General features: G+C 37.7%; 1 protein-coding gene across 5 annotated transcripts in view; it reads left to right on the top strand.

The window, feature by feature from the left end:
• The first annotated feature begins 2,420 nt into the window (after positions 1-2,420).
• The window catches only part of LOC122554192 (ATP binding cassette subfamily A member 4b), a 151,409-nt gene continuing 147,152 nt past the window's right edge, over positions 2,421-6,677 (top strand). For 2 of the 5 annotated variants that reach the window (XM_087990479.1, XM_087990478.1), the window contains exon 1: positions 2,421-2,567. The gene's annotated coding sequence lies outside the window, so the exon portion shown is untranslated. The remainder of the gene's footprint in view (positions 2,568-6,677) is intronic. The other 3 variants (XM_087990480.1, XM_087990477.1, XR_015758111.1) reach the window with 2 other exon arrangements.

The raw sequence follows: 6,677 nt of genomic DNA, 5'->3' as shown, positions 1-6,677 counted from the left end.
CAACCTCATATTTGTACCATCATTAAGGCCACCTATTTCCATCTGTATAACTCCATGCCATGTTGGTGATTTCAATGGACTGGAGATCAGAGCTGAAAAATGTGTTGCTGGAAAAGCGCAGTAGGTCAGGCAGCATCCAAGGAACAGGAGAATCGACGTACCTGCTGCGCTTTACCAGCAACACATTTTTCAGCTAGTCATTCAGAAGGCCAAGCTAATGCACTGGGGGTATGTGTTCAATTCCCACCCTGACAGTTGGTCATATTTAATTTCAATTAACACAATCTGAAATATAAAGCTAGCCTCAGTAATGGTGAACATGAAACTATCATTGACTTTTGTAAAGAACTGTCTGGTTCACTGATGACCTTTAGGGAAGAAAATCTGCCGTCCTTACCTGATCTGACTTGCAGCAATGTGGTTGATTCTTAACTGCCTTCTGAAATGGCCTAGCAAGCCATTCAGTTCAAGGTATAGGGATGGACAGCACATCTGGCCTTGCCTGTAATACCCACATCCCGTGAAAGAAGAAGGGAAGAAGCAATGCCCTGGTTTTGACCTGTCTTAGTTCATCTTCTGCTAAAATCATCACTAATGTCTTTATTCTTATTTCTAGACTCAATTATTCCAGCCCATCCCTAATAATAGGTCACATTCTACTTAATGCCATCTAAACCTCCAGTGCCAGTACCTCAAATTTTGCAACGTACCACATTTAATCTATCTGCTCATTGACCTACATTGACTCCCAGTCAAGCAACACCTTGATTTATTTTATAGTTTTCATCCTTGTTATCAGATTTTTCCATGACCTTGTCCTCTCTACCTTTGTAATCCTCTACAACCTGACAAAGCTGTGAGATATCTCTAATTATGGCTTCTAACACATCCCTAACAGCCACTCCACCATTGGTAGCTGTGCAATTGAACCTAGGCTCCGGAACATCTTCACACACTCTATCCCTTCTCTGACTCAACTTCCTCCGAAAGAGGTTTCTTAAAACCTGCATCTTTGCCAGGCTTTTGTTCAACTGACCTAATACCTCCTATGTGACACAGGATCATTTTGTTTTGTAATGCTTCATGAAGTGTGTTGGGACATTCCATTACATTAAAAGTGCATATACATAAAAGTTGTTGTTATTAATTATTTGCACAGACAAATTTAATTCAACCCAGGCCACAGACAATAAAACATATTTGGTGGCAATGTGGCTCCATTTGGATGGCACGGTGGCTCAGTGGTTAGTTCAGCTGCCTCACGGCTCAAGTGACTCAGGTTCAACTCCACCCTCGGATGATTGTGTGAAGTTTTCTCTGCATCTGTGCGGGTTTGCTCCAGTTTCCTCCCATAGTACAAAGATGTGCAAGTTAGGTGGGTTGGTCGTGCTAAATGGCCCAGAGTGTCCAGGGATGTGCAGGTGGATTAGCCATGGGAAATGCAGGATTACAGGGATAGAATAGGGGACATGTCTGGGTAGGATGCTCTTTGGAGGATTAGTGTGAGCTCAATGGGTCAAATGGTCTGCTTCCACACTGCAGAGATCCTATGATATTCAGATTGATAATTCAGCAGAACATCTAAGTGTTAAGACAAGTATTAACATACATGTGTGTCTATATATATAAAAGAAAAATAATCTTCATTTGAATGTTTTTTTTATTGCTGGTCCTTCCTGGTATTCCATAGGACTGACCAGGTTAAGGAGTATTACAGAGACATAAGAACCATTTATAAAATGAGAAGATTGCAAAAGTATGTCTGTTATCATGCATTGTCATGTGTAAGAGTTGTACACCTTTATTTTTGTATGAGAAAGCTATGATAGTTATATTAAAAACCTCATTGAACACTTAAACATCAACCTGTAGTTTCGTTTGTGATTCAGAAGTATTAGCAAAATAAATAAATTGAGTATTTATGTAAAGTTCAAATCATAATTGCTATAATTTTATATTACATATCCAGATATTATTGTGGCATTAAAATATAGTGCATTCTGTTAACACGTAAAAATACATGCAGGCATAGTTAAACAGGCAGGTTTTATTTTGCCAGTTAGCTGAGGAATACTATTATTTGTTTGCAAGATGAGCTGTTACTGAGCCTGTAAAGGATTTCACTGCATGGTATCTTTTTAGACTAATTAATAATGACAGCTTTGCATATGATTTGCTAAAGTCTAATAAGGATGGCATCATAAAGTGCCGCGAAAATGTAGGTCACATATTAACAAGGCATCCTATTGTGAATTGACTTCATGCTTTTGTTTCAAACGTTTCAATCAAAAGTCAGTGAAATATGTAACTTGTTCAAATGATTTTCATTTCATCAAAGCAATGCAAACAGTGAGTTAGCATTAACTATATTTTCTTCTTACACTACTCTCCTACAGATGTTCCATTTTGAGGAGGGGATTAAAATAATCAGATTACATTTGAGCTGTGTAGTTTGAAGCTGCTCCTGGTGAGATGTACATCATTAGGAACTTGCTTAGAAATGTATTCTCGTAAGAAGAGTTTGTTGCCCTTGGATATTACATTCAAATGTCAGTTCTCAACCTGAGGTAAGCTAAAGGATTGATTCCTTTTCTTTACATTCAACAAATAATTGTAAATTTGATAGGTAATCTACCTTCACAATAGGTTCTTGTTAATCTGATGCAGGCCGACCTGCTTAGTGTAGATTATAGCACTAACCATGTTTGATAACTATTGGTATGCAGGAAGTGTGCAGATATACATGGCAATAAAGTGTTTTTGGTCTCTGAGATCATACATTGAAACCCTATTTTGTGGAAAAATGTAATATGAAATGCTTGCACATTCTTGAAGTCCTGAGAGTGAGACGGATATTATTCCAGATGAAATATACAGATCGAAAGGTAATTCTTGCTTTTCCAAACTACGAATGAAGGATATATAGATCATGCAAGTTTCAAAATGTTTGTGTAGAAACTTAATAGTGCAGAATTTGAGGTGTTATCCTGGTGCAGTGGATGGTTCAGGTGCCAGTATATGCTGTGTTAGGGCCACAACTAATCAGTCTAGCAACTTCATGAGAATAGTAGGAGCAAATTGCAGAGGAACCATTCGCAGACCCCAGAGAAAATTCAGCCATTGCAGGGACCGCAATATTAGCTGTTTGGATGTCGATACATGTCCTCAGAATTGAGAGTAAGGGGTGAACAGTAGACAGAAGTTTTAATGTGGCACCAGAAGAAGCATTTCCTCCGAATCCACAACAAGGGAAATACGATAATAGAAATATACTTCTCAGGTGGCAGCTTCCTGCTGGCTCTTTAAGGGTGACTAATTTGGCTGTTGAGCAGCTGCTGTGCTTATTCAGAACGCATTTGACACAGGGATCTGGGGTGCCCCCGAATGTCAATTTCAGGTGCCTGCTCAGCTCATCTCCAAGTAGTTCCCCACTAGGAAATATACTTGTCACCCATTCAATACCAAAATACGATGAATACATCATGATTCAATTTCTAGGCCTTTTTTTTAGTTACTTCAAACTAAAACTTTCTATAAAAAGATAAGAATATTGCACAAGATTTGTTAAGTATAAATTGGTAACATTGTGATTGTGAGAAATGCCTGTGGTGAAGCTATAAGTTCCCCAAGTTGTGATCGCAGCATGGACATGCTAAAATGAGTTTGTTAATAAGTATAAATTAAAAACCTGTAGTTCCCTAGCAAGGTTCAGTTGGCAACAATAGTAAGAACACAGATGAAAATTGTTGAATAGAGTTGTGTTGCAATAAAACCTTATACAATGTCACTTACATAGGCTGACTATACATATCTTTTGTGTTAATTTATAAAGTAACGTACTAAAAAATCAATATGATATCAATTTGAATCTATCAAATATTGTTTTTTTTTGCCTTCATGACACACTTGAGGTTTTATTACAGTTTTGTATAATGAGCTAATGTCTCCTAGTCCACATTTCTGGATATGTCAGCAAAATAAAATCCTTTTCCATGATAAGAATTTGTTGTAATTGGATTAAGTATTATCATGGGGGAACAACAAAATGCTAATGCACCAGCATTAGAAATATAATGGCCCCACATGTGAGCTGCAGAAAGCATAATCCTTCTCAATTCTGAACTGTTAATAAGATTTAGATTATAACATATATGTTATGATAAACAGTTCAATGTTAGATGTTAGTATAGTTTTGGTGAACTTTACATCGTTATTGACAAATGTGTGAGTAGTAATAGATATATAAATTATATATATAGGTATAAATGGTTTTGTACAGAAATATTCTTGGATAATAAAATTAGATTACTTTACATTTTTTATTAGATTAGATTAGATTACTTTACAGTGTGGAAACAGGCCCTTCGGCCCAACAAGTCCACACCGACCCGCCGAAGCGTAACCCACCCATACCCCTACATTTACCCCTTACCTAACACTGCGGGCAATTTAGCATGGCCAATTCACCTAACCTGCACATCTTTGGACTGTGGGAGGAAACCGGAGCACCCAGAGGAAACCCACGCAAATACGGGGAGAACGTGCAAACTCCACACAGTCAGTCGCCTGAGGCGGGAATTGAACCCGGGTCTCTGGCGCTGCGAGGCAGCAGTGCTAACCACTGTGCCACCGTGCCGCCCCTGTATACCTTACAATAAAAGGTAAAATAATATATAATATAATATACAAAATCTATGCCATATAATAAAATTATGAAATGGAATTAAATTCTTTACGAAAGAAAATCATTGCGATAAACTTTTAAGCACTGAAATATCATTTTACCTTTTGAAAATGTTGACCACTTAACAGGATAATAGAATTAAAGAATGAAAGGTGGCCATAGTGAAACATATAATATTATTAGAGAGCTTAACAGGGTAAATGGGGAGAGTTTATTTCCCCAGGAAGAAGAATCTAAAACCAGAGGGCACAATCTCAGAACAAGGGACACCTTACAAAACTGAGGAGGAATTTTGCTTCCCAGGGGGTTGTGAATTGGTGGGATTCTACTGCAGCAAATAGTCAAGGCTGAGTCATTAAATATGCTCAAAGCTGAGATAGAGAGATGTTTAATCAATAAGGAAACCAAGGGTTATGGGGAAAAAACAGGAAGGTGGAACTGAGGATTATCAAATCAGCCATGGTCTCAGTAAATGGCAGAACAGACTTAATGGCCCGAATGACCTACTTCCAATCAAGAAAGTTAATGAAACACTGACCTTTATATCTTGGGACTGGAGTGTACAGATTCCAAAGTTATACTGCAATTACACATAATCCTAGCTAGATACCATTTGGAGTACTGTGAGCAGATCTGGGCGCTACACCTTAGAAAGGATACATTAGCCTTGGAGGGATTGAAATGCAAGTTTACCAGAATGATACCTGAATTTCAGGAGTTAAGTAATGTGGAGAAGTTATACAAATCATGCCTGTTTTCTCTAGAATTTAAAAGGTAAGGAGGTGATCTGTTTGAAGACATCAAGATATTAACAGGAAAGGATAGGGTAGGTAAAGATAAAGTATTTGCACAGGATTGGATTCTAGAACTAGGGAGCACGGTCTGAGAATTAGTATCAGACCATTCAGGAGAGATGTTAGGAAGCATTTCTACACAAAAAGTATGGTAGATGTTCAGAAATATCTCCCATAAATAGTAGTGGATGTTGGATAAATTGTTCATTTTAAATCTGAGATAGATAAATTTTTGTTGAGCAAAGGTGTTCAGGGATATGAGCCAAAGGTGTGTATAAGGAGTTACAGCACAGATCAACCATGATCTCATTGAATGGCAGAACAGCTTGAGAGGCTGAATAGCCTACTCCTGTAACTATGCTCCTATATTCTGCTCCTATGTCTTATGGTCTTAAGGTAATTACAGAAGTGTCACCGTGCAGAAGGAGACCATTTATCCATAATATCTGTACTAATTCTCCAAAAGATCATCATGACTTCATGACATTCTGCCTTTTCTACATGCCCTTGTACATTGTTTCTATTTAAATAATTGCATAATGTCCTCCTGAATTCCTTGCTAAATTAAATACCTATAATCATTACCACAGGTTATGTAAAGTAGAAATAAAAAATATATGGAAATAGTATGCATTTATAAACTGAAGACTGTAATTTTTAATGTTTGTCTTTAACAATCAAATGTATGTAAAAACGCCAAGGTTGCACATTGAATACATAACTCTAGATGCAATCCAAGCCTAGCATGAAACAAAGCTTAAACAACATTCATGCCCCATAATTATCATTTCCAACAAGACAGAATCTAATCAGCCTTTAACATTTAATGTCATCCCTGTCACCATCAGTATCTTGGGCTCTGTAATTGACAGAAACTTAACTGGACCACCAAACAGATACCATGAGCATAACAGCTGGTCAGAGACTGGGAATTCTCTAAAAGGTAATTCACATCCTGACTCACCAAAGACTGCCTATTATCGAAAAGGTGCAGGTCAACATAACAATACAATATTCTGCAGTATCCTCGATGAATGCAGCTTCACTAGCAGTCATGAATCTCAACAATGTCCATGTCAAAGCAGTCCATTTGATTGACATCCTTACACCTTAAATATTCACTCCCTCCACCACCAATACACAGTGCAAGAAAACACCAACGCTCTTCCAAACATTGTACCTCCTAGAAGGACAAGGAC

Source organism: Chiloscyllium plagiosum, unplaced genomic scaffold (assembly GCF_037043375.1).
Source record: "Chiloscyllium plagiosum isolate Xiang-an unplaced genomic scaffold, Cpla_swu_hap1 HiC_scaffold_9, whole genome shotgun sequence".
Classification (NCBI taxonomy): Eukaryota; Metazoa; Chordata; class Chondrichthyes; order Orectolobiformes; family Hemiscylliidae; genus Chiloscyllium; species Chiloscyllium plagiosum.
This window is presented reverse-complemented; position numbering and strand designations above follow the sequence as displayed.